This window comes from Coloeus monedula, assembly GCF_965178545.1.
Source record: "Coloeus monedula genome assembly, chromosome: 1".
Lineage (NCBI taxonomy): Eukaryota > Metazoa > Chordata > Aves > Passeriformes > Corvidae > Coloeus > Coloeus monedula.
This window is the reverse complement of record NC_138781.1, coordinates 54,246,865-54,274,686: the sequence shown is the minus strand read 5'-3', so window position 1 is coordinate 54,274,686 and position 27,822 is coordinate 54,246,865.

Sequence of the window (27,822 nt, the reverse complement as noted above, 5' to 3'; positions counted from 1 at the left end):
AGTTCTGGTAATCCCTTATGAACATCACCAGATTACAATTGTGATTTTTCTCTTTAAGTTTTTTATCCCCACATCTGGCCACACATTTGTATATACTCTATATGTATACACAGTCAAACTGTTCGGTTATAGTGCCATGACTTACAAAAGACAACTTCAGGAAGAAACTGTAAGCAAAGTTTATTTGGAGAAGCAGTGGATGGCACTGTTGGATTATAATTATAAGGCAATAAAACATGCAAAACATAAATTGCAATATTTTTTGAAAATACATGAGCTACATGTAATGTAATATAATTCCTTGAAATGTATGAATTGAAGTTAAACCTCAATAGAACGCAATATTCAGGTGAGCGTTCTTGCTCTGTGGTGTATTATACAAATCATTGGGGTCAGTTGAAGGGAGACCAATCCCGTTTGGGTTCCAACATATTGTGGTGTTTCCCTCTTCCCAGAACTGCTGCTTATAGAGAACATTTTTTTCCTCAAGGACTCCAGCTCCTGAGGGGGAAGGAGGGCTCTGGTGGCAGCAAGAAGCTGGGTTAGAATGCTGGAGCAGAGCTGTTGCTTCAGCCTGTTTAGCTGAGCTCACATTTGCTCTCAGGAGTTGACAAGTCCTGGAGGGCACCAGCAGCCTGCAAATATTTAATGTAGAAAACAGGGGTATCTAGTCCCATGTGGTACAAAAACCTGTGTACATCTTGAATCACACGGATCTTGACCTATGCTAAGAAAAGCATAAAGTTTGAAATAATTTTGTTCTGATTATATGTAGAGAGTTGAATTTTACCCTGCCTTAATATTCCTTTCTTGACATACTTGTTGTTTTCTGCTTTATTTGGTACGGGTTGTGAAGGGACATTTGTAACATAGTGGGCCTGGCTTTTCCCTTGTATTGTAAACATTTATTTCCTTTTTCACCACACTACTTCCAAGGATAGATTTGTGGAGTTGTGGATTACAAGGAACAAACACTTTCAAGTGTTCCTTTGCAGCAATCAAAATATCTCCCATTATTAATTACCACAACCAAATTGAAAAGAAAGCAACAGAAAAAAATAGGTGAGCTTATGTTAAACCACAGCCTGATGAAAAATCTCCATTTTTTTCTTTGCAGTCAGGCAGATGTTATGTTTTGTTTTTTATTTTTTTAGGTCCTTCTTAGGTGCAGGTTCCTCCTTCATCTCTTATGCTCGGTGTGTTTCTATGTAATGTCAATGTTTCTATTTTGTGTCAATCTCTGGACACTGCTTGTTCACTTCTACTTTATACCATGTGCTTTTCTGGAAGAGAAAATACCTCTCCACTACGTTTATGATTGCCAGACTGCGTGAAAGGGGGCTACAGACTGGGGGCCAGGGAAATACCCTTAGAGGTGATTTCTCTCTTCTTTTGGGGAGTCCCAGCCCACACAGGAGTGCGGTGGAAGCTGTTTAACCTGCAGCATAGAGTGTTCAAACCTTAAGTGTTTTTATGCCAGAGTCAGGCTGTCCCACTTCATTGTGCTAGTTCCTGGTGCCAGCCAAGTAAAGGGAAAGAAATAAAGGAGGTTTAAAATAAAATCTAATATGGTATTAGAAAAATACCTGCTGAACTAACCCTGAAAGGAAGCACGTACTTTCAGCCAACTGCTCAAAAAAGGGAAGAAATCTAGAGGTCCTGAAGAGAGGGAGAGTGGCAGGGAGGAGGGAGTGAGAAGAGAGTAGCAGCTGAGACGATGGGGTGGAGCATTGTGGGATCAATGACTACCTTCCCCTTAGCTACTGCCCTTACCACAGGTGTGGTGCACCCCCCTAGCTTTGCCAAAATGGGAACCCAGGTGGTATGCCTTATGGAGGGAGGGAGGGGGGAGAATAGAACCAGATGTCAGATGGGACAGGGGGAGGAGGAGGTTTGTTAGAAATACAAAGTACTGGGGGTTTGGGTTTTTTTTTTTTGCTGTTGTTTTCGTTTGGATTTTTTTTTTGTTTGGTTTTTTTTTTGGTTTTGGTTTGGTTTTTTAAAATAAAAAATAGTAGGAAGTCTGATGAAGGAAGCTGAGTGTAGGTGGAGAGGAGTGCAGGAGGAAGAGAAAAGGAAAAGAAGAGGGAGAGATCTGAGGAGAGGTGAAGGGGAGATCAGGGCAGTGCTCTCTCCTTTTACTTAGTGTACCATTTGAAATGGCTATATATAGTTAAGAAATGCTAACATATGGCACTCATATAGCATATGGCACTCAAAATAGTTAAGAAATACACTTGTCTTGCAGCCAAATGCTGCTTTCATTTGCATGGGTGTAAGTGAGGATAGGATTTATTTCATACAAGAATGTTTCTCAGATTCCTCTGACTGTTAAAATGAAGTGATGGGAGGGAGCTTCCCTTCTATTTTATCCTAAACCCTCTTTCCTTTGTGTGCAGAAACTGAATCCCAGGGCAGAGCTAGATATGTGTACAAAACAGGTTACCCCCCAACTTCCCAGTCTCTCTCTCTCTGGCTTTGAGTCCATAAAGGTTCTTGCTGAGGGTTCACAGAAGTTGCTGGAGAGGCTTACAGTCATTTCAACAGCCATTTAGTAGGCTCACAGTATCCACAAACTTGAGACAGTTTTATAGGTTTTATTTTTATTTTCTTGGTTGAACTTTGTCAAAATGCCTTTTTTTTTTTTATTTGGAGATTAAAGAATATGCTCAAAGCTGTACTGCCAAAAGACATCTTGCTCCTTTCCTTGGAAAGTGTATGAATCTGTGAATTAAATGAGAGTGGAAAATCCCAATTTCTGTTTCTCATTCTGTCCTGACTGGCCTTAGTAATCATTTGCATCTGCAGAGCAGCTCTAAAATTTCCTGTTGCTTAGTTGTATATAGAATTGGAGGTGCTATTCGAAATGGGAGACACACTATGAGGGATGTTGGGCACATATGTGGAAAAGAGTAGTCCCTCTTCTTTCAGAGCTTATAATACAAATAGACAAGAGACAATGGGGAGTGAATGGAAGGATTATCATCCCAGGTGAAAAGCTAATTTTTTCTGTATGGATGAAGCACTTAAACACTTTGCTGCTTAAAGAAGTCCTTCCACTGGAATCTGAACACTTATAAAAAAATCCAATGTTTTGCACCAGTAAATGAGAAAATAATATTTATCTTGTCCAAGGAAGGAGGTTTGTTTTCCTGCTGTTGTTTTGACTGAGTGACGTGACCCCGAGAATCCTCAGCTACTGCTCTCCTGTTCAACAACATGGTCAAAATAAGAATTACAGCTCCTCATATTAGGTCTCCCAATCCTGAGTCCTGAGCTGTGTGGTTTTAGATCACAGGGGCTTCTTCAGTCTAGCTGATTAACTTTTCTTTGCTCACTTAGACATGGCAATGGATATTTTTTGCCTGATTCTCAGTCCTGACTCCTGCTGTTCTACAGGGGTTAGTTGAGGCTATCTTTCAAACATGTTCATTACTTAAGGGGTTAGTTGAGGCTATCCTTTAAAACATACTCATTACTTCCATCCCTCAATAAAAGGAACACTTTAAGTAGGCTTAAAAATTAAGGAGAAATGCAAATGTGAGACATCATACTCAGTTGTGCCAATTTCATGCTTGGCACAGATGATGAATTCGTGTACTAATAATTGCACAGTGACATTGGTGAGGAATGATAGATTAGGAATAACTTGCAGGAGGGAACCCACTTTTCTCAGCCTGAATTTTTTTTTGTGACTCCCCAAACTTATGTCTCAAGTGGTACCTTTTCTATGTCTACAGGAAGCAAAGAGTACATCATCATCATCATCATTAGTAATAATAATAATAATAATAATAATAATAATAAACAACCCTCCTCATTCAACTAGCCAGTGGAGTTCTTAAAATGCTATTTGAAGTGCAATGTAATTTGGTTTACAAGATCACCTTTAGGCAATGTTTTGCACTGTTGTGTAAAGCCTAGGTCTGGTCCTTTCAAAATAAATGGACACATGAAAGAGAGTTCCAGTAATGACGGAGGTGTCAGGAAAATAATGTTCCCCTTCTAATGCATTTTCCTGCACAAAAGTATGCCATGAGAAAAAGTTGGGGGTCTGTGTTCCTGTTTCAGAGTCAGTCTTGGCTGTAAACCACTGAAATTATAGTCTTCATCTCCCTGTTGTATTAGGTTTAAACACACTGTAGACAAAGAACCATATGTATTACACATCCTATCAGTTTGGTTGAGATGAATGAAGAAATGCTATGGTAAATCCATAACTAAAAGCATATTTAGTTTGGTACTGAACTCATATAAACCGTGAGGACAATTGCCTTAGTGCAAGCCATCCCTTCAGATTCATAAATCAAGCACAACAGCCTGAAACATGAGCACACCATATATTATCTCCCCCAAATCTGCCATGTCTTGTGAGAGTTCTGAATTTTATTGAAGTCTGCTATCCTTTCAGAGTATGTGAACTTCTTGCCTCTCTAGGACAGCAATGTATCATACAACCCAATTCGATTTATATCACCATCACTCCCTATCATTCTACTCCTGAACTTTAAGTGCTTCTTCCGCCTGCACATCCTTTGTTACCTTTGTAGTTTTCATGGAGATTTCCAGAGTGTGAGCCTACACACCACGAGCTGACCTGAAAAGCCATGCCATACAAAGTGCTTAGTGATGTGCATGTTAGTCATCGGCCTAACTAGAAGTTACACTTACGCCAATCGCTTGCAGATACCCCAAGATGCTCTTTTGCTTACTATAATTTCTCATTTAGAGCTCTTAGTCATTTCTTAGTCAGACCACCCCCAAGGGAAAAACTCTCCCTCAGATTTCTCATCTTTTTATATTTTTCTTCCTTTTTGTGTTTTTTTTTGTTGTTGGTGGTGGTTTTTTAATGCAACCTCCAGAGTAAGCAGATTTCTTGAATGCACCTTGCAGCTTTAGATTAGTCAGAATTCTCTAATAAGACATGTCATGTTCCTTGCTCTCCCTAGCCTTGGAGCCAGTGGGAAGGGCTAAAGCATCAATTTTCAGTGTCAGCTTCTAGACAAAGAAAATTAACATTATTGAATTCTGCTAAGGAATTAGAAATGAATCTCCTTTGTTTGTGAAAATCCTTAGAGAAAGGAGATGAAAATGAATCTGTGATTAACAACTGATTGCCTCTTTTTTCTATTGAAAACATTCTTTTAAAGCAGCTATTTCAATAATATTAACATGCCTTCACTTTAAGACATGTAGCTCATCAAGCTTTTGATATCTTTTTCCCCCCAGTACGCAGACTAATTTTGCTGCAGGTCCCCCTTCCCTTGCTCTGTTCTCAGCTTTGTGACAGCTGGTTCCCCTCTTGCCTCTCTCTGTGACACAGCCAGGCACTAATAGATCTGTCACTGGGTCATTACTGCCTTCTCCACCACTGCCTGTCTCCCATTACAGTCTTCCTTCTCTGAGTCTGTTATATCAATTACATTAAAGAAACTGGAAATAAACGTGTGCCCACTCCAGAGCCTTAAACCTACACCACAGGGTGATTTTTCCTTTCAAGAAGAGGAAGGAATCTGAATAGCTTCTCCCATGAATATCCCACAGTCTTTATGTAACTTTTCTAAAATTAAATTCATCCATGTTATGTCTATTCCTTTCCAATGTTTTCCTGATCACACGACGCGATTCTTCCAGTGAAGACAACTGGTTTATATTCCCTTGTGAGCAAAGTGGAAACTTGTTAATGAAAATGTCATCACAGCAAATGCTTTTAATTCTCTCATAACCACAGGCAGCAGTATGTATAACATTCACTTGCCAGTCCCCTGTATGCATGTCCATTGCAGCTACTGCTAGCTCTGGGGCAACTGTGTGGTTCTCTCTCTACAGATGCTAGCAGAGGTTTTGGCTTCAAGGAAATGTATTAATTTCATTGGCTAAATTTTGACCTGAAGGAAACTGTTTTCGGAATGGTACCCAGCCAAAGCCCTGGTTGCTTCTGATACCTGAGAGTAACTCCTTGAAGTTCCACAGGTGATATAAAAAATAAAAAATCTTAATTAGTAGGGTTTCTCTGTCCACGTATTCTATTGAAATTACGTAAGTATTTAGATATGTTCCTACCCTTAAGAATTTGGGTCTACGTAGCATACTTACAAATATCTGTATGACTCATCTCTGGGCCTGAAACACTGTTCATCAAAACTTAGAAGCACCTGACCAAGATGAAGTCATGCTTAACTCAGTCCCAGTGTCAGAGGAGACAGATTAATGCACAAAAGGTAGACACCAAGGCTGTCATAAGAACAGCATACATACATAGTTCCATGGCATGTACAGGTTCCATATCTACCTGGTTTGGTGTGTGCGCTTGCTTATTTGTGTATCTACCCACATAGTTCCTCTTCAGGCAGAAGCCTGCTGGCCAGAAAACAGTTCTTTAACTGGCCTGGGAACAGAAAGAGAGTAGAAAGGCTAAAGAGGGTTGTTTACAAAAAAACCCCAACAAATCAACAAACCCAAGTAGAGCTCTAAGCAGTAAATGGAAATACTATACCAATATTTTTGTGCTCAGTAGGTTGTTGAAGGTGCAGCTGCCAGATTTTCACCTCATCATTTAGGTATTCTGCTGTTCAAATCTTTTTCCCAAGGCATGTACCTTGTGTTTACCACCAGATTAACCCCCGTCCTCCTGGTATGATATGGTGGCTGTTTTCTGGCAAACACAGTTTGAGCTGCCTTTTTCAATAATTCACACCTCATTTTACACCCTCATATAGATTGGTACCTTTTCAGTCCAGATACCATTTTTAGTAGAAAATGTTTTCCCTTATGGAGCCAAGGAGATGTGAAGCAACAGTATTTGCTAAAAAATCCATCTGTCCTTTCTTCCCCTCCTGAATTTTATCAACTTTTTTTCATGTGCCTTAATATAATCTTCCTACACACATATTCCTGCCTGTCACCATTCTCCTGATAACTCATATAATCAGTGCTTTAGAAGACCTGTTAGGGTACAGAGCAGCACTGGTTCTGTGAAGGTGAACAAACTAGGGCTTCAACAGAGTCAGAGAAACTGGGGAAACCACCTTCAAAGGGTTGATCAAAGCTGTGTACTTTGTATTGCATGGGAGACAGCCTGACAACACCATCTACACAGGATTGCAGTTAAACCATCTTTTATTCGTTTTGTTTTCAGGTGGTTGTTCAGCAGCTGCAGCAGCAGTCCAGCTTAGCACTGTATCATTCGCCAAGGGCATGGACCTGAAAGGATTGTTCCAAAGTAAATACGTTGCCATATCCTTAAGCTAAGGATAGAGAAGTGCATTAACTACTGAGGCACTACTGAAAGTGTTTTAAGTACTTTTCATTATTATGCAGAAGATATTTTGTGGCTGAAAAGGGGTTAGTGGTTTTTTTGAGACTGCTTTTATTTCATCAACTCTATCTGTTGTCTTGGAAGGACAACTTTATATATAGGTGTATATATAGGACAACAAGTTTATATATAGGTATAAATGTTAACAGGATTGTGAACACTAAAACCTATACTTACAGATTTTCTTGCCCTTGTGACTGGATTAAGATCTAAGACAAATGTGTGTACTGTTGGTACATGGCAGATAGAAAAGCTCCATATGCAGTATGTGCTACTGATGAGTTCAATTACTATGTACATTACCAAGTGCAATCTGAGCACAATGATAACTGGAAAATTAGTTAGATTAAATATGTAGGAAAAACATACAGAAGGAGAAATTGCTCTGTATAGTTTAAGAGTCTCCAACACCCCATGTTTGAGCCAAGCTGCTTGTTTTCAGATCTATAGAGGTGTAATTCTTAGTATAAAGTGTTTAATAAGCAAATTTTGATTGCTTCTCATGTGGACTATCTGAGTACCTTCCAGACAATAACAGATTATTCTCAACTATCTTTAAGAACTTTTTAAAAACTCCTTTTTGCTGTATATATATCATCAAGGATGTCTAAATCCACATAGCTGCCAGGGTTTAACTGTACTTCTGAGTGCTATGAGCTAAAACCATCAAGGGACCTTAAATTTTTAGGCACCTTGGTACTATTGACTCACCCTAGAGTTAGGAGTCAAGGCTGTATGCACAATTAGTGGGAGCAATCCTCAAAGTGGGATTCACAACAGCTATGTTCAATGACACGCAGTAAATAAAAAGGGAAAAAAATTGTATTTTTTGTGACTGGAAGTGGGCTGATATTCATGTATGAGGGGAGCTGGTAAACTCAGTTTGTGTGAATTTATTCCTAGGTACAAGTGCAGCTTGAAGCTAACTGACTGGAGATAATGTGAAGTGTCCCTCTTCAGGCTTTAATTAGGGGCTTCAGTTTTGGTTTGTAATGAGGTACCTCCTTCCCTTTGGTTTTGAAGATATCTTAAGATCTTTTGGTGTTGGATACAGGCAAAGATCAGAATACAGCCTCCTATGAATAGATGGAGTCTCCATTTCTATATCAAGCTGGAAAGTGAATTAACTTGGATTTTCCCTATGCCCATTAGTTTCTTACTAGTTTCTGGTGCACAAAAGACAGTATTAGCAGAAAGAGTATCTTAAGAAATAAGGGAGTATGACAGGACTCAGACTTGTGAGCAAAGAATCTACATCATGTGAAGTCGGAAAAATATAAAAACTGTTCCCATTATTTAGCATTTCCCACTGATTAACATACTGGTAGCTTTTGCTGGCCATGGCTAGATCTCTTTCCAGCACTGACCTCACAAAGTGAACAAAGGACTTTTAATTAAAAAATACTTCAACTAACCAAAACCAAAAACTCAACCCTGAATTTGATTTTGATTGAAATAAAAGCCTTTTTTTTTTTTTTTTTAATTAGAAAGAGAATAAAGTAGTAATACCAGACAGAACAGAAAATTTTAAAAGTCTGTGCACCTCTCCTCTGAACAATGTCTTGCCAGGTTGGTTGTTGCTTCTAGCCAACATGGTGATTTTCCTAGTAGCGGCAAGTGTTAGGTGGTCACAAGAAGGTACTTCTTCACACCTTGAGCCTGGTGTATCTCTTTTATTCTAAAGGCTCCCATGTCATTTGAGACCTTCTTGCTTGCTAATGCACTTCGCAGTCTCAGTGCCTTTCCAGGTAGGTCTTTACACTCCCCTTTATAAAGGCATGTGTAACAAATAGCTGTCACAGCTAATTTTGGTGGCTTTTTTCTTACCATGCGGATTATGGTACCTGACACAAGTCTCTCCATCCATAAAATAGGATGGATAAAATAGGCAGCTAACGGAGAGCTGCAGTTTGGATTGGATTGTGAGGGTCAGGTGCCTGAAATTAGGCTTCAGCTGTGCTCAGCATAGGGTTGTGCACTTAAGAGCTGGGGGACTAACCTACAGGAGACCCAGAAAAGGACTTTTTTATTTTTCATAAGACCAAGAGGAGATTTTCCACAGGCAGCCTGCCCTCCATTTCGAATTCAGCTTAGATACAAGCATTATTTTTCTGGAGAAGGTTACTAAAACCAGGTATGCTTTGAAACCAACTACATAAAAGAAATACAAGTATCAAAATGTAAGAAGAGTTGCAGAACTTTCACTAAGCTGCTTTTCTGTCTGTCAGAGAAAAAGAAGTTAAAGGGTGGTAGGAGAGAGCAGGCTAAGAGGAATTTGACTTTTCTCAAGTGTAGGAATATTGAAAAGTTGTATACCATAATTCTGATAGCACTAGTGCATATGATTTTGAAAGAGAGCAAACTCAATTTAAAATAACTGCTTGTAAGAAAATCTTTAGGTTCCTCTGAAAAGTTCAGTTATAACTAGGATATTCAGTAGAACATATTTGGGCTAGCTGAAAAATATTAGGCCTTTCCCATGAGAAGAAAACCCCCCACATTTTCTGTCTAATTTGACAGTAGTCTAGTGCCTTTTCTTTCCCTTCTCCTGTGAGCAGACTTAAAGTAAGGATGTGTGTGTGGAAGCAGGACAGGAGGAAGGGCTCCTGCTTCAAAGGCAAAGGAAGAGTCTTTCGGTTGTGAAGTAAAAGGGAGGGTAAAATCCCACTAATAGTAACCACATTCCTGGTATTGAGGTTAACATTACATTTTTTACACTGCCGTCCCTGTGACTACCGCCCCCTGCAAGGGTCAGTGCAAAGGCAGGCATGTTTTGGGTTAGAGCTTTGGTGGTCCATTCAGACAACATGCAAGTAAGGGCCCTGAGTTTCCTGTGCTATGTTCTTAAGCCACGGCACATAAATAGGCACTTGGAGTGTGGGTGTGTAGTTGGCAGCCTAAGGAAGGATTTTAATGAGAAAGAGTCCCATTCCTCCTTCTCTTTCTCTCATTTTCCCCTTTTTAGAAGGAAATTAGAAGGACCTTCATTAGGGCGCAGCTGGGAAAAGCAGTTTCTTCATTTATCAGTCTTTGCTACTTCTCCAGCGTTTTTTGTTATCATGCACTCAACCTGTACCCTTGCTGGATTCCCTGCAACACAGGAGTGCTTCTGCAGTAGTGCCACACCCAGGGTAAGGTCATCAGCCACCATCAGCCAAACCCTATCTCCCCTTCAGATTACAACACTGCTTTTTAACTCACAATCACATTCCTTCTTTCCCCTTTCTCCCCATGGAAACATTCCATAGGTTGGAAAGTTGTCATGAATTGCCCCCCGCAGGACCTTGTATCTCCTGTTTTAAGCCAGCATGCTCTAGGAGCTCTGGCATTTCCAGACGTTCCCTTGTGGCAGTAAATGGTACTTTACACTGTAGCTAAGGAAGCTTTCTTTTTTCCTGTGTAGCTGAGAGCGTTGTCGATAAGACTCAGTTCTCTAATGTTGCGGGACCATCTGTTACTGGAAGAGAAGAATACTTTGCATTTTTGAGCATAATTTGTTCTATGAGAAAAGGCAACTGCTGAAATGCATTGATGGCTCAGTCCTGTAAAAGTGACTTTAATGATAAACTCTGTTACAACATTTAGTATTAAATGGCATTAAATGCCGTTATAGTGAGAGTCACAATGACAAGGTCCAGGACTGAGTAGGCAGGGATCCCTTTTTTTGATTTGGTGAGTTTTCTAGTAGCAAAAGGTCATTTGAGAACATGTATTTAATGGATTAGAGAAGCCTCTTAGGCATCAGTCCTGGGACTCACAACATTTTTGAGGCGGGTGCCAAAGTGTTGCCAGTTGACACACTGCTGTGGTTTATTTCTTTTTTTTTCCATCCACAGGGAGGGGTGTGAAGGTCAGCGCAGAACTACATCTGTGAGATCCTGTTAGAAAGCTTGCACTACCTGTTCTTGAATGGAATTGGCTCTGGAATCAAGAACTGTGCTTTTCATACAAGCCCTGACGTTGTCAAGAACTGTCAAATGAAGAGGGGAAAAACTGGTACAGAGTTGGTAAATATTTAGCTCCAAAGGCGGCTCTTCTTTTCCTATGGATGCTTGTGCAGTGTTTAGGCTTGCTGTCAATTCCAGTCACTGATGGAAAAAGCCCACCCCACACAGAACTGCACGGAGGGAGGTGCTGAACTGAGGGAGGAACTGGCAAGTTAAGCAAGAACGGCAAGCAAAGATGACTTGTCCAAGTTAATTTGGTTTTGAATCAAAAGAGGAACTGAGGCTCCCAGTCTTGGCCACCAGGGACTTCATGTGCAACCACCTTTAAAAGCTCACTTTTTATAACTCTGTTGTGTGTCTGGCAACCCTGACCACTGTGAATTTGCTGTGGCAAATGTGTGACCACAGCACAAATTAATATGAGAGCTCTTGAGTCAAAGGCTGTTTTCCTACCACTCTCCTTTGGAACTGTTGTAGTTTATCATGTGCTGATGTGATCGAAGGTATTTTAAAGCACTACTGCTAAACAACAATTTTTGAAAGCTCAAAATTATATTGTAACAGACCATATTGTAGCCCAATCCTTTGTCACATTTAGGATTATACTTGGAAATTGCCTGCAGTAACAGGTGGTTAAAGCCAATATTATAGGGACTCATTTTTAGCTGTTGTTCCTAAAGCTTTCTGTTTAAATAGCTGGCAGGAGAGGTTTTCTGTGAGTAAATGGAGCATTTATACATGCTTTTGGGTTACAGGCTTAAATTTCCATGGCTAGTCCAAAGGAAAATACCAACAGCTGAGCTGTAAGTACTGGAAATATGACATCTATAATAGGCATATTGATGCAGTCGTAACTGTGGTAAGCAACAGGGAGGGAGCTGTATTAGCACATTCTACAGGAATAGGAGCCAATGAGAATTAAACTTTCCTGTTTAAAAATCTTCTAATAAGTGAATTCCTGAAGATTCTGTTTTCCAACTTATCTTTAATGTTATTAACAGAAGTTCTTTGTGGTAGTGCTAGAAGGTAAAACACAGAGGCACATTCAAGATGAAAGGTTCTTTTATTGCTGTGATCTGTCTTTAAAAAGTTAAGGTTTGGGATAGGTTGGGTATTCTGCTTAAGGTGAGGCTTACGGTACCTGCCAGTTCTGTGAAAGTCCTACAGGTAAAGAGTATTCAAACCTCTTTTACCAAGAACATTGTTGTGTATTCTGGTGCCTTTCAACATTTTTGGATTTTAACATCTTTCAGAACACTGTAATTACTATACAACATCGAGCCACATTACCACCATATTATCTTTGATAGGAGCCACGAAGATTTAAGAAACCACACAGCTGATGCCACAGGTAACCAATAAAATAAAGTAGTGAGTTTTCTTTATCCCACTTGGAGTGGGCCGAGAAGATAATACTCCCATGAGTGGCTAAGAAGAGGGGCTAGTTGAGTGTGCACACATAAAACTATTAATACTAAATTTCTTTTTTCTTGAATCAAAGTTGAACTTTTGCTTTCTCTTATTGATTTAAAATCTGTTAGTTGTGTTTTCCAAATAGAGAAGGCTTCCATAGGATAACAGACTACCACATACCCAGTGTGTAACTGCCCCTCTGTAAGTGATTGTGAGGTAATTCAAGGCTGAGGTGCTTACTACTAAGGGAAAGAAGAATATACTATAACGCATCTATAAAGTGTTGATAGTGTTCTCGGGGGTGGTTACTAAGGAGAAGCTGACTGGAGATAATTTGGTTTTGCGTCCATAATCCCTATCAGGATAATGCTAACAAAAGCATGTACAGTGCTAGTCTCCAGGATTTGACAGTGAGCATATGCTATACTGTCTTTCCCTAAATGAATCCTGAGAATTAGCATGATTGTCTTAGACTTGGTGCTGTTTGGATCTGGGTAGCTAAAGAAAGCAGAACATTTTAGCAGCCTCTCCTGCCCTTATTTGTCGCCATGTACACCACGAATCTACACAGGCTCTAACTCTGTGATCACATGCCACTTGTTTCCTCCCACATTTCTGCCTTGTTTAGTGCAAGTGAATAGCTTGGAAAATTATATGACACTAGAAATATGATAGAAGGAAGTGTGCAGCATTTAAGGCTGTATAAGAGGCATACATTTCAGTATTCTTGTAAAATGCCAATGTTGAATTCCCAGTTATGGTGTAAGAAACACAACGGGCAATGGATATAAAGGAAAGAGTAGCACTGCGCCTGCAGGTCATCATCTATGGCTTTAAAGGAAGATAAAATGTGATTTATTTGATCTGGTAGCAGTTTTCTACATGCTAAGTGTAGTAGCATGTTGGTAGCATGGTTTGCTACCTTTTATTTTGTACAGGACCTTTGGCAAACAACAGCGCTCTCTTACATAAGTTGGAATGAAAGACAATTGCTGATCTAGTCAGGAAAGAGAAAAGATTTGGTACAGGAGAGGATAAAAGAAACTAAATTAGAAGTACAGGCAAGGCTTTGAGTAGAAGCTAGCACAGCATCTGCTTCTACTATATTGACTTTAGTCAGTGATATCAGATTTTTCTCTTCATTGCTTCCATGAGAACTGAATTAATACACAAAAGTTAGAAGAAAAATGATAGGGGAACCTGTAGACATTGTCCCTGGGTATAACTAGTGTTAATAATCTATAAATTCAATAAGCATCAGATTTAATCCTGTATCTTCTCAGAAAGCAATGAGGGAAATATGATATGGGAGAGGGTCAGCTGATGTTTCATTTTGAAATGAGCTAGCAGCAGTAGAAAATCCCCTTCATCTCCAAGTGTTTCCAAGAGTTTTGAATTCAGGATAATAATATTTTTTGGGAAAAAAAAGAAAAATATATGCCTTGTGCAGTATGCCCTCAGTATCACTGATCAAAAATACTGTGTTATGGAGTCTACTTAATATATGCTTTACCCAATATAGCTGCTGTAAAACACAACGCTGTGAATTTGAGAATGTTTTGAGAGTAATCCAGAATAGATAATTTAAAATAAAGACTGTAAATGTTTGAATATATTTAATTGTATGCAGTTGACTGCAGTAATAATACTGGATCTGACAGAACGATTCCTGGTGAATGATTTATTCTTTTATTTTACCAATACTCGTGCTGCAGAGCAGCCCTGACCAAAAGCAAACAAAGCACCTTTTTGACACAAATGCAGTATTTTCCATTCTCAGAGCACTGAAAAAATAATAATTACATTTCATTAAATTGTTGTTATAGATATGGTACAGTAGTACTGACTGAGATTGGAGGTTTTATTGTACCTAGCAACATACTTTGAGATACCAAGTCTCTGAAGAATTTATAAATCGACCAAACAGATGAAGGTCATCGATAAGATGTCTCAATCAGTGCTGGCTTGGAGAAGAGCTTCTCTCATGTATTTTACAGAGGGAGTCAAACTAGAGTGAAACATAATGTGCCTTGCCAAAGGTAGCACAGAGTATTTAGTGGTATGGTTATGCTTTGCCGCTAACCATGGACTGAATAAGAGATATTCTGCTTCAAAATGAAAAAAATTGATATATAGCTAATTTTTAACAAGTTAGAAGAAATCTAAGACAGCATTTTAAATCTCAAAAGAAATGATGTTCAGACATTAGTGTCTGTTATCAGAAAAATGACATAGCCTGCGAGCAGTCTAATATTTTACATATTAAATATACCTCTCTAAATAAGCATGACTTACATGGGCTGTTTCCAGGCTGATACACCTCCCAGAAGTAAGAGTGAGAAGGGGATAACCATTTGGTGCTTGGATAGATGGGAAACAGGTCCATATTGTCAAGAAGACTTTGACGGCAGGAACAATGTGTGAAAGACACCAGAAGGATCTTGGAGAGCAGTTTTAGGCAAGTGGGCAGGAAAAGCAAACACAGGAGAAGAGGGATATAGGAAGAAAAGCAGATTATCATGGAAGTGTGAGAAAATACCTCAGAGTATAGAAAAACCGAAAGCAGAATTTGAAGAGAAGAATGTGATTAGACGGGTGGGGAAGGAATTTTTTTTAGCAGCATAATTGGTACTATTGAATGAGAAGGAAGGAAGACAATAGTAGTTAATCGATTCTTGGCAGAATATATTACAGGAAATGACAGTAATTTTGAAAGAAAATGTTTAGAGGAAGGAGGATTTTTTGGACCTAAACAAACATCAAGGGAAGAACCCAAAATTTACAGGTGCTCCCAAATCTGCAAATCACAGATATTTCCTTTAAAGCTTGCTGTACGGTAACAAAAATTGTAGAAAATAATCAGACTAAAAATTTTGAGCAGCTACTGAGTGATCAGCAGGATCTTCATGTTCTAAGGTTTGCTGTCATTTGTCCAGAGATCAAAATGGGAATAGCAAATGAATAGTTCAGCTGCCTTTCCTATTGAAGAATATAACTTACATTTGCTTAATAGTTTCTGAGTACCTTAGCAAGATTTATAGCCAAAGTATTGAGTCTTTGCTAGAAGGAGGTTGTGTTGCTCTTGTGAGTTAGCTAGCGGCATGTGGAACAGTCAGACCATGTTCTGTGGGTGTATCTGTTTAGAAGTTGCTAACCTGGGCATGTAGCTGGCTCTCCATAGCCAGTCAATTCTCTGTGTTTTTTTAAGCAGGAACAAGGAGAAATGTGTCATTTAAAACACGTAGGCAAAAATCTCTGGCAAACTGTACTGAGAATATCCATGCTATGTGTAGACCCCTGAACTGCTGCACCTGCATTTGACTGGTGGATGCTGCGGCGTCCAAGTGCAACCCACAGGAAACTTACACCAACAGAGAAAGAGAGAGCCACAAAACCATGGCGTGGTGCAGCTTGTAAAGGGATCTCTCAGCAGTCATCACCTGACAAGAGCTGCAGTTTGAGATTAGTGGGGTCACTCGGGTGGGGTGGGCTTGAGTAGTGCAACAGCCTTGTAACACATTTGTACAGTTAAAACAGCACCTCAGTGACAATGCACATAAATTTTAATCAGCTCACTTCATCTGAGCAATGGACAAAGATAATATGCTGGAAGGAGAGGGAGAGTGAGACAGAGGGGGCAAGGGAGCAAGAACTCTGCTGGAATAAATATTAAATTTCAAGTCTTAAGAGGGAAGTGTGAAAACTAAGAAAACATAGTATAAGGAGTCACAAAGGGTATGCCCTGGCAGTAAATCATCCCTAAATGACGAGTGCACACAGGGAGGTATTCTTTAATCATGTCCTTTAGCAGGCTGGCACCCTTACTAATTTGTGTTAGGGTGGGGGGCAGGGGGGGCAGGGGGGCCAGGCCCTGGCTGGGCCAGCAGAGCCTGGCTGCACACAGCACAGCTGCATTTTCTCAAGGTTCTTGAGAACCGGAAAATGTCCTTTTGAGCCCTGGGCTGATATGTTGTACCATCTTTTGTGCAGCTGTAATTTTGACAGGGGGAGCCAATTTGAACTTCTGTAATCCTCAGCCCCAGACACCTCCAACGCCTGAGACTGTGTGTGTGTTTTTTTTTTCAAAGGTTTTTCAGCTGTGCTCTTGAGAAAGTCATTCCATCCAAAGAAAGGGAGGGAGGGGGGGAGAAAAAAACATCTGTCTGACTTTGTCCAGGAGATTGTTTCTATAGCTGTAACATTTTGAAAAGCAGGGGGGAAAAAAAGTTATTTTTCCAAGCCTGACTACCCATATTTTTCATTTTTTATATCCTCTGTGATGGACATCATTTCCTGCCCCTCCTTTCTTTCAACCACTGTTGAAAAAAAAATAAAAAGAAGGGGAAAAATAAACCCAAGAAACTGATTGAAACTTGACTTAAAATTGCACAATGATATTAAATTTTCCCAAGACTTATATTTTGGGAAGGAGCTGTTTTATGAATGGATATAAGGCTGACACATGAAACGCGTGGGATCTGTCTGAGTGCCTTGTCTGGGTCAGCTGTGACATCTGGCTCTTATGAATCTGGCGTATTGTGACTCACTAATACACAAATAGTAATCCTTGATAGTATCCACTTGTGATGCTTTGCGGGTGTTGTCACAAACAACATTGAATGCCAGAGAAGGGCCTTAATTCTGGCCTCCACCGCAGCTCCAGGCTGAGACGGCTGTGTGGGTTAAGTGCTGGGTGGGGTATCAGCAGGCTCACCCCATTCCCTCAGCAGCCTGGTGGGTCCCTGTGGTTCTGTTGGGCATGTGGGTGATCTCAACTCACCAGTCAAAGAATCACAGACTCATAGAACATACTGAGTGGGAAGGAACCCATCAGGATCATCGAGTCCAACTCCTTGCCCTGCACAGGATGGCCCAGAAATTACACTATGTGTCTGAGAGATTCATTCTGTAATAAGCAAGTAAACCTTAATGACCAAAGAAGATTCAGTCTCTGCATTCTCCTTTGTGTTTGCTACAGGGAAGAGCCTGCACTGGTGCAAGTCTGGTGGGTGCTGCTGTTGATGGAGAGCTGCTGTTGATGGTTTGTGATACAGGTCCTCTCTGATGTTCATTGTCGCCAAGGCTATAAGGACAGAAAACCAACACTGATCAGCTGTAATGAGGTTTGGTATCAAAGGGAATTTTGTACCAAGACCTTGATCTGTGTATGGTATTGCTGCAACATGGTCATAGTCATGGTAAGGGAAAGTGTGCAGATTAACGTTCCCTTCCTGCCTGTGAAATTGCCTAGACCAACTTAAAGAATTTCTTATGGTGTGATAAGGCACTCAATGTTGTGACATGGTTCAGGATAAAGCACATCCAGAAATGCAGGAGTGAGTTGATGAGAGGAGAGCTTGCCTCATTTAACAGCTGCTTTTTTTCTAACGTGTTCATGAAACTAAGGGACTTGTGAATTCAGGGTAGTTCAAAAGGTGAGGCAAAAGCATGTATAAAGTCTGGCTTGTGTTTCCTGCACCTCTTCTAGCTGGAGAGACTCTTTAGGATGGGCTAGGTGCGAGCTCTGGTCTTATAGCTTTGGATGTTTGGCTGTGGAAAGCTTGATAACTGGTTTTCTGAAGTGCTGCATAACTAATTGATTAATTTTTGAAATTTGCTATCTTGAAGGGGGGCTAGCTAGATGCAGAGCAGTGACCATGGCGAGGGCAAGTGGCAATGTGCCAAGAGACCATTATAACCCCGGTTTCTACTGGATGACAGGAATATCATGTACAAGCTCAGAGGATAGGCACAACAAGATCATTTAATCCCTAGTGGCAGAAATATAGAGATGAGCATTACCTCTAGTTTTACATAGGGATGAATTTCAAGAGGTTAGGATTAAGGATCAGTGGTGTCAGGTCCTCCCTTCCCACATTTATTGTGGGAGTAATATATGCATTATGAAGTCAGACATCCTAATTTTTTAAGGTATTTTAGTGTCACTGCTTGTGCTTGCTGATCTGTCACCCTGAACATTGACCTGAACTTGTGGAAGATGAGGAATTTCTGCCCGCTCTGGACACTGCAGTACCATACTTTAATGGTCCCAAGTGTAATCCCAGATTTGACTGGGCTCCTCAGAGGCTGCATTTTCATTCTCTCCTTAGTGGTGACCTGAACCTACATAAAAACCTGAGATCTGTGGGGAGCTCTGAGCTCCACATAGCTGCCTGGAGCCCCCATATCCTCTCCTTCCCTCACCCCTCCAGTACATTGTGAGGTAAAGGAGTCAGCTGTGTTGCAACAGTGAATATTTTTTCTGTCATTTTTGTTGTAGCAAGTGAGGATTATTTGTGGATTATAGCTATCTGGGGAAAACTCTGCTCTAAGTCATTTTTATATGAGGAGGGATAGGGAGTTGGGGGTTTTTTGCCTGTGGCTGGAGTTCACACATTGTCTCTGTAAAGTTTTAGAGTGGAGAGAAGGCAGTGATTTATTAGTGGTTTTGTATTATAGCAGTACCTCAGATGCCTAGTGATAGGTGAAGGCTCCTGCAGCCCTGCATGTTAATTGTGCTAAGCAGCCTTCAGACACATAACAACATGCAGCACTGAAAAACTGATCATTCCAGTGCAAGACAAGTCATGTGCTTCAACGGGATGAGTGATAAATCTTGAAACAGGAGAAGAAATTAATTTCAGAAGCTTTTTTGTTGTTGTTTTGTTTCCTTGAAATTTCCCCACACTTGAACAAAAGCAAATCTAGAAGAGCCAAGAAACCTGTAATGGATGAAATGTTTTACACATATGTGATGGAAAACTCTACTCTGTTAAGTCAAAAAGCAGCTTCTGAAAAACTTAATGTGGCTAGAAAGTCACAGGTGCCTGACCCTTCTGGCCCTGTTACCTCACTGTTGCATATGCTTGGACTTCTTTCACCACTTTTTCAAACCTGCCATATGGGGAGATCATATTCTGCTAACCCGAATCTTCCAGAACACTTTGCAGGACCTTGTGCCAGAGAAGATTCCCCACATCTCACCCTTTTATCCTCACACAGGAGCATTAGCAAACTAAATAGCTCTCATTTCAACTTCCTCCCAGCCCCACTTTTTTGGCTCGTGGATCATATCTCTTTTCAGCAGCTGTTTTTCAGATGACATTTAAACTAAGTTCATATCCTTAAGGTTGATTTTTTAATGTTTCCTTGGGAAGAAAAAAAAAGAACCTGCACACACACATATACAGACACACATCCTTACCATATGAATTCTTTGTTGAACCCAAATAATTCTGAGTACTTGGTAATACCTGCTTCTGGAGACTGCTGGCATCTCAAGCTCATCTTTATGGTGGGTAACCAACTGTTCACCAGAGCAATACCTAGCTCAAGGGACCAATAATGGGCTGTACTTTTGCACCTCTAAGATGCTGGTTCAATTCCAGCTCAGGTCTGTTGTGATTGTAAAAGTTTACTACCATGAGATAGCTGTTTGGTGGTCCTCAACCAGCAAACAGGTGTCCAGCTCATAAAAGGGAGCAGAGGAAGAGCACTGTGGTTACTGCACTGGACTGAAGCACCAGATTTCTTGGTCTCCTTCCCAGGTCTGCCACAGATTGTATAGCCACAGCCAAGGCCCCTGTAAATGGTGATAATATCCAGGCTCGTCACAGGAATGTTGTGAGGATATGTTCATTAATATCACTGAGATGCTCAAATGCGTTGGGAACGAGGAGCTTGGTAGAACTAGAAAAGCATCTATTGTGTATTGGCAACACCAGGAAGAGGCTGTGAGATTGATGGGTGTAATAAATGGTCTGCAAATGAGCTGTATACTCATAAATGACCTGTACCCTCTCAGTGCCTGTTCATAGCATCTCTAAATGGGAGATGAATTACTACCTCTGTATGACTTTTCCCATGGATATACAAATAGGAAACTGATGGTAGATGTTATGTGCATTTTTTAAATGGAGGTAATGCTTGGTACAAGTACTCTGAGTTCCCTGGCCAGCTGTAAGCAGAATGTATCAGCCTTCAACCCTGTCATTTTGGTATACCTCTGCAAATGACAGTCCAGGCTGCTGCTTGGTCCTCTGTAAGGAGTAAGCTTCAGTGTTACAGTTGACAGGGTACCCAAGGTGCTGCCTGGAGAAGATCTTGCTCCAGGTTTTTTTGACTAAACATTTGCTTTCACCCCAGCTCTGCATAAGGAGAAGTAGAATGGGACTTACCTACTCAGGAGCTACCTGAGTCACATTTCTTCTGCTTTCCCCAGGCTGGAGTGAGGGGACAGCGTTTACAATTTGCTGGGCACCACAATGTTCCTGCTCTTCAAACCATTAGAGCAGGAGGGAGTAGAAGCCAGTATTACTTCTCCCTTTGCAAACTGATGCTTATCCCCCTGCCTGTCCAGGCCCCCCGTTAGAATACAAACACACTTGTGTTAAGAAGGAGTAAGAGGGATTAGGCTTCTGCTGCCAGGAAGGCTCCTGCCTCCAGGAATTTTTCAGTGGAAGAGATTTGCTCCACAGAGGATGGGTTATTGGGGTTGGCCTTACAGCTCTTGAGGGATGTAGGAGGTATTTTTTGAAGCGTAAAGTACTTTTGCTAGGTCCTTAAATCCCAAACTTCAGCTGTTTTGTAATAGCCCACCCCTGCTAACTTCTGAGCACCTGGGAACCAGTTTGTTTCTGCTGATAGTTTTGTTGAAATTAATGGAGAGATCTGTGTGAGTAAAAAGTAGGTATGTTTACAGAATTGGGCTCTGAGCTCATTCTGCTGCCTCTTACAGTGGTTTTGAAGCTCTTTCTTATCTTGTTTTATCTTAAAGTATTTTGCAAAAGGTACATTAAATGGTTGGGAGGGTTGTTTTTCTTTTTTGGTGGCAACAGAAGCAGAAGAGCAAATGTTGTGGTTTGACATTTGAGAGAAAAGGAGTTAATTATTGTTACCCAAATTAGCTTTGGTCAGGAGTAAACTTAAAACGTGGACCCACACGGAGAAGCATTTCATTTATGTTAGGAAGCAGTTACGGAAGTTGTTCCATTGATTCACCGGGGCGGCTCCAGTGAGCGCGATCGCATCTGCGTGAGCAAGCCCAGCGCAACCTGATCCTTCCAACTGAAAATCCTCCTGCTATGCCTGCATTTCAGACAGGCATGCTGAACTACTTCTATGCTCTCCCCAGCTTCTCAGAGTGCTTGCTTCACAGTATTTGCAAAGCCTCTAACTGGCACAGCTACACCTCTGTGGATAACGTATTTTCCAGTGAACTGGAGGTCTGACTGTAAATGTACTCCTTCTCTTTAGGCAATGTTTGGTTGCTTTAGGTTGGGGAGTATATTTTACATCAGAAACTCAGGACATGGGTTCACATTTATTAATTAATAGCAAAGTAAAAAGGAAACTGCTGATATGTTCCTAAAAGAAACAACCATAGATTGAATCAGAGTGTGATTCAGAGAGTCTCTCTTGATCTTTTGGCAAAATGCTGAGTGCTCCATGCTCTTGAGAATATGAGCTCACTATTATTTGAATATTGTGCCAGCTTAACAATTCTTAGTGTCCCTTGCATGAATAAGTAAAATTACTATATGTCATCTTGGATTTCCTTAAACTGTAAAAATTAATCATGGCATTAAGTGTTTTCAGGACTTGAACTTTTAATATTATTTCCAGTGATCGTAGCACTGGGGAGGAGGCAGGGAAGGAGTGAGACAGAGAACTGAAAAATCATATGTTGAAAATTTTATTATTTGACGGGAAAGTATCAGGTAAAACTGTTGCTGGAAAAGACCTGGTGGAAAAATGTGTTGAGATGTGGGTAAGTGCTGCCAACCTCCTGTTCCAAATTCTGCTTCTGTGCTGTCTAGCCTTGGTTTGGCCCTACAGAAGTCTGCGATTACACCAGCCTTGTGTTGCATTTCTGGAACAGAGATATATGCCTTCACTACTCTCAAACAAATATTTCCTTTACCAAATAACCATATTTTTTGTCCCTTTCTGAACTTTTCCATGTTATGAGGTTTGAATTGAGCCATGACAGTAAGCAGCTAAGTATATATTTCCTGCAAAGTTTGAGGTGCTTTGGAAGTAAGATTTTCATTCAGTCTGTTCTCTAAATATGAACTTAATGTAACTAAGGGATTGAGAATTCTTCTATCGTTCTCCAAAAATGCTACGGAATGTTGGTAGAGAATGGAAGTGATGGAGCAGGAGAAGGAAAAAAAAAGAAAACCATATTCGATCTTGATCTTTATGGCCTTTGCACAGAATTATATTTTAAGGGGTTGACCGATTCTGTGTTCTTGTTCCTGATCTGTGTTCTTTCTTGAAATAATTATGTTTATTACGCAATTTCTTTTTATATAATAAAGCCCATGAAGTTCCTGAGCAGTATCCAATAGCCATGACAGTTACTGCTTTTTGGAGTTCCTTCCTTTTCTCTTGTTTAGCTTTGACCAAGAAGGCTCATCCATTGTACCAACAGTGACCTCAGCACAGTGTCAACCAGGGGAGGGCTAATATCACTGAAGCACCATAATATTATTTATTTTGATCTATAAAGTTAATGACATGCCTGGTTGCTTTCTCATCCAAAATATTGAGCATGATCTAAGCCAAATAGATAGGAAATAAATGAGAGACAGAAAGCCATCCAAAAGCCATTTGTAGACATAACAAAGTCACGCTGGCTCTCCAGCTGGCTAGGGTAATGTGGGAAATATATCTGTTTAGAACGCTGCTTCAATTTTTTTAAAAATCCAAATGTAGGGGTATAGAAGGCATTCAGTAGTTCTGTGTTATCTTGTCCACTGGATACATATAAAGTCTTGAAAGCTGTTTATTCATAAACTGATTCTGATCCTAACCTCCCCCACCATGGCAAATATACTAGTAGAAATCACTGACATATGTAAATGTCATGTACTATGTTTGTTGTGGCACCAACTTAAAATTTTGGTGAGTGATCTGCAAGGTTGCTGAAATTATAAATGTTGTAAGTTCTTCCAATTTTATAACTGCTAATTTTTGGACTCATGGGATAATAAGAAACCTCTGAAAAGAGGACAATATCTCACCTGTAAAGGAAAGAAAAGCTTGAAAACCTAAATCTTAATAAAAAGGCAAAAGATGAAAGCTCTCAGCTCTCCATTATTGATGATTAGTTAGTTTTTCTGCATGTACAGAATTCAATAAGCTTTGTTCTTTCACACATACTATTTTCAGGATAGTAAAAATCCTAAAGTAGTGTAGTATTTTTTTCTGTTAAAATATGGGGCTTGTGTTAATAAATATGAACTGAAATAAAGGGATGGCATGAAGAGACATGGTGCTCTCTGCTGCTTGGCTGTCTGCATGCCTGTCCCAGGACCACAGCTGAAGTTGTAAAGCCACTGGAATAGATCCATATTATGTTCTCCTGTGACTCGAAATATGGAAAAGGATGCTAGCGAGGGTCCATACATCTGTGGTACTGTGATGATCAGCTTGGAAGTCAGTTGGGAAGATGTCAAGTGAGATGAAACCAATGTTTCAGCAATGGGCCTGACTTGATGCATGGAAGACCTTAAAGTGTCCCTTTACCACCCTCCATCATATTTCCCATCTCAAGAACCTTTTCCTCTTAGCCAGAGTACAACAGCTACCATAGGTAAACACTGACCAAAGAATTTCACATGAAAAAATGTGACAGCAGCAGGCATACATTAGAAAGGTTGAATGATTTTGATACATGAGCTTAACATTAACCATCCTCTCATTATCGGTTTTGACAAGTTAAAACATAAAATCAACAAGTCACACATGATAATGATTAATATTAATCTGTGCACATTGTGAACATTAATTCATTAAAGCTTTAGTTGACTGGTTAACATTTAATTCTATGAGAGAGATAGGAAAATATGGGGTGAAAAATTCAAGTAGGATGTGACAGATATTCATTATGTACAGTGAGTGTGTGAGAATTAGAATACTGGAGCTCGTTATTACTACTTTTTTTTCCTGTCTGAAGTGATTCAGTGACCTAATACTGACCACAAGAATGCTTTTCCAATTTGCCAAATATCTGGGAGAAATTCTCTGACTTGAGCAAGATTATTGTGTTTGACAGAGAAATTTCTGAAGATGGTTTTAAGTTCTGTTACACAGGATTGGAAACCAGACTGACTGATCACACTTGCTGCTTCTGATCTGAAAATACACAGCCTTTCAAGAAATAGCCAAATGAATTCCTTCTTAGAGATGAAGAGAAAAATAATCTGATTAAAGGAATATTGCTGGCTGAATACATTTAGAGATACTTGCAATATTTTCATAAAAGCAGCTCTTGCACAAACCAGAAGGTCAGTGAACTTCTGGTGCAAATAATTTAAGTTGTTAAAATGGTCTAATTTGGAAAACCCTGTATTTCTACAGGGCAAAAAGGGTTTTATGGGTGAGTTACTTTCAGGGCTCAGAAGTTGTAAAATTTTTTTTGTTTTTACGAAGTTCATTGAGGAGAAGTACCAGAGAGCTAACAGTGCAGATAAGATAGTGGGGTGGTGACACACACCTGATGCTCCTACCCTGCTCCTAGAGAACCCTGTAGCCATCCTATATACCCATGGCCTCTGCTTTTAGTTTATTAATTTCATCTGGAAGCTATTTCAGACTAGGTCTGCCTTCCTGTGCCTAATCTGAACGGGCTGTAATCTCAGGTGCACCTTGTAGGCACTGATACTTCAGCAGTTCTGAGGTTTTTGAGGGTTTTTTTGAGGGCTATTAGATGGTCTAATCTGACAATATATTCACACTGGCCATAGCATTTTGGAATGCCTTCAGGAAATATACTCTTGGATGAAGAGCAGCTGGCTCAAGTTGAATGCAGGCTAGACCAAAGCAATTCTAGTCAGAAAGGGAGAATGCTTTGAAGAGTGGGCCAAGGCACTGTCTCCACCTTCCATTCATTGAAGACATATGGCCTCTATTTATCAAAGTTGTGCAAAGCCTGTGGGTCCTGCTTCTGGCTTCGATGGCCAGGTAGCATTGCTTTCTAAAGATTTCACATTTACCTGGGAAAAGTCCCTTCCTTCCTCCCAGGCAATGATAACCTGAGGGCAGGAGTACACAGCCCTGAATTATTGGAACCTATTTGATCTGGATGTGTTTTATCTGACAAATGATGCATACACTGAGGATCAGGTTAATGTGACTACCTAGTGGTATATTTAATGTTTGTAGATGTTGCTGCCTCTTTCTGTGGTGCATGCTACCCTGGACATTCAAGTCCTCTCCTGATGCTTGGTGAGCTTCTGATGTAACTTTCAGTACTGAGAGTGGTGAGTGAATCAACACCAGCTAATCAAATCCAAATTTGGATGTGTGAACCACCATGAGAATTGTACTCCTACTAACTGAAGCAGAACACATCGCCCAGAAGAAAGTATGTGAGAACCAGATGCAAGACTTTCTGAATTGGAGAATGTGGAATTGTCTTGCAGAGAAGATCAGACAAACCCTCAGTCTGACTGATCATCAGGAAAGAGGCTCTCTTTTTTTCCATCATATTTCATAGTTCAAACAGCTCTTAATTCCTTAACTTTGATATTTTTACTGCTCTAAGGTTTTTTTGCAATTTTGCATAAAATTCTAAGATGAAAATTAGATTGAATTGAAAACCATGAACAATAATACTGGAAGCTTCTGCTACTTTAAAAGTCTCAATTCTCAAATAATAATACTAACAACAAGAAATTATCAAACTGTGTTTGATATTAAAAACTTCTGTGTATTTCTATGTAGCAAGGGGGAAAATGTTACTCGTGAAATAGAATGGCAACTTTAAATGCCTTTGTAAAGCATGCTGAATACAACAAAGAAGGTATAAGGCTTGTGATTGTCTTCCCCTAAATAATGGAAAACCATAAAATATTTAGGTTGGAAAAGACCACTGAAATCATCAAGTCCAGCTGCAAATCTGACATGGCCAAGTTCACCAGTAAGCCATATCTTTAAATACCACATCTGCATGTCTTTTAAATCCCTCCAAGGATGGTGACTCAATTCCTTCTCTGGGCAGCCTGTACCACTCCTTGACAACATTTTCAGTGAAGAAATTTTTCCAAATATTGATTCTAAACTTTCCCTGGCACAACTTGAAGCCTTTTTCTCTTGTCCTAATACTTGTTATTTGGAAAAATGACCCCCACCTTGGTCCCTTCAGGTAGTCGTAGAAAGTGAAAAGAACTCCCCATGACTGTCTTTTGTCCAGACTAAACAATCTCAGTTCCCTCGGACAATTCTTGGAGTGCGGGGCCTAAAACTGAACACAATATTCAAGGTGTGGCCTCCCCAGTGCTCAGCACAGAGGTTCAATCAGTTTCCTGGTCCTACTGGCCACACTATTCCTGATACAGGCCAGAATGCCATTGACCTTCTTGGCCATCTGGGCACACACTGGCTCATGTTCAGCTGCTTTCAACCAGCATCCCCAGGTCATTTTCCACTGGGAAGATTACCAGCCACTCTGCCCCCAGCCTGTAAATCTACATGGGCTTGTTGTGGCCCAGGTGCAGGACTGGGCCTTTCACCTTGTTAACCTTATACACTTGGCTTCAGCCTGTTGATCCAGCCCTGGCATATCCCTACCTTCCAGCAGATCAACACTCCCACCAAGACTGGTGTTATCTGCAAACTGACTGAGGGTTACCCTCTACCCACTCATTTATATCACTAATAAAGATATTAAACAAGACTGGCCCCAATACTGAGCCCTGGGGACACCACAAGTGACCAGCCACCAGTTGGTTGTAACTCCATTCACCACCACTCTCTGGTGAACAGAGTGATGGATGGTCAGTGGGGAAAAGGGGCCAGCCAGCCAGTGTTCTACACAGTGAAGGGAACACAATCCAAGCCATGAACAGTCAATTTCTCCAAGAGAATGCTGTGGGAAAGTGTGTCAAAGGCTTAACTAAAATCCAGGTAGACAGCATCCACAGCCTTTCCTTCATCTACTAGGTGGGTGACCTTGCCATAGGAGACTAGGATGATCAAACAGGACCTGCCTTTCATAAACCTGTGCTAGCTGGGCCTGATCTTGTGGTTATTGTGCAAGTGCTGTGTGATGGCACTCAAGATGATCTGTTCCATAACCTTCCCCGGCAGTGAGGTCAAGCTGACAGGCCTATAGTTCCCCAAATGCTCCTTCTGGCC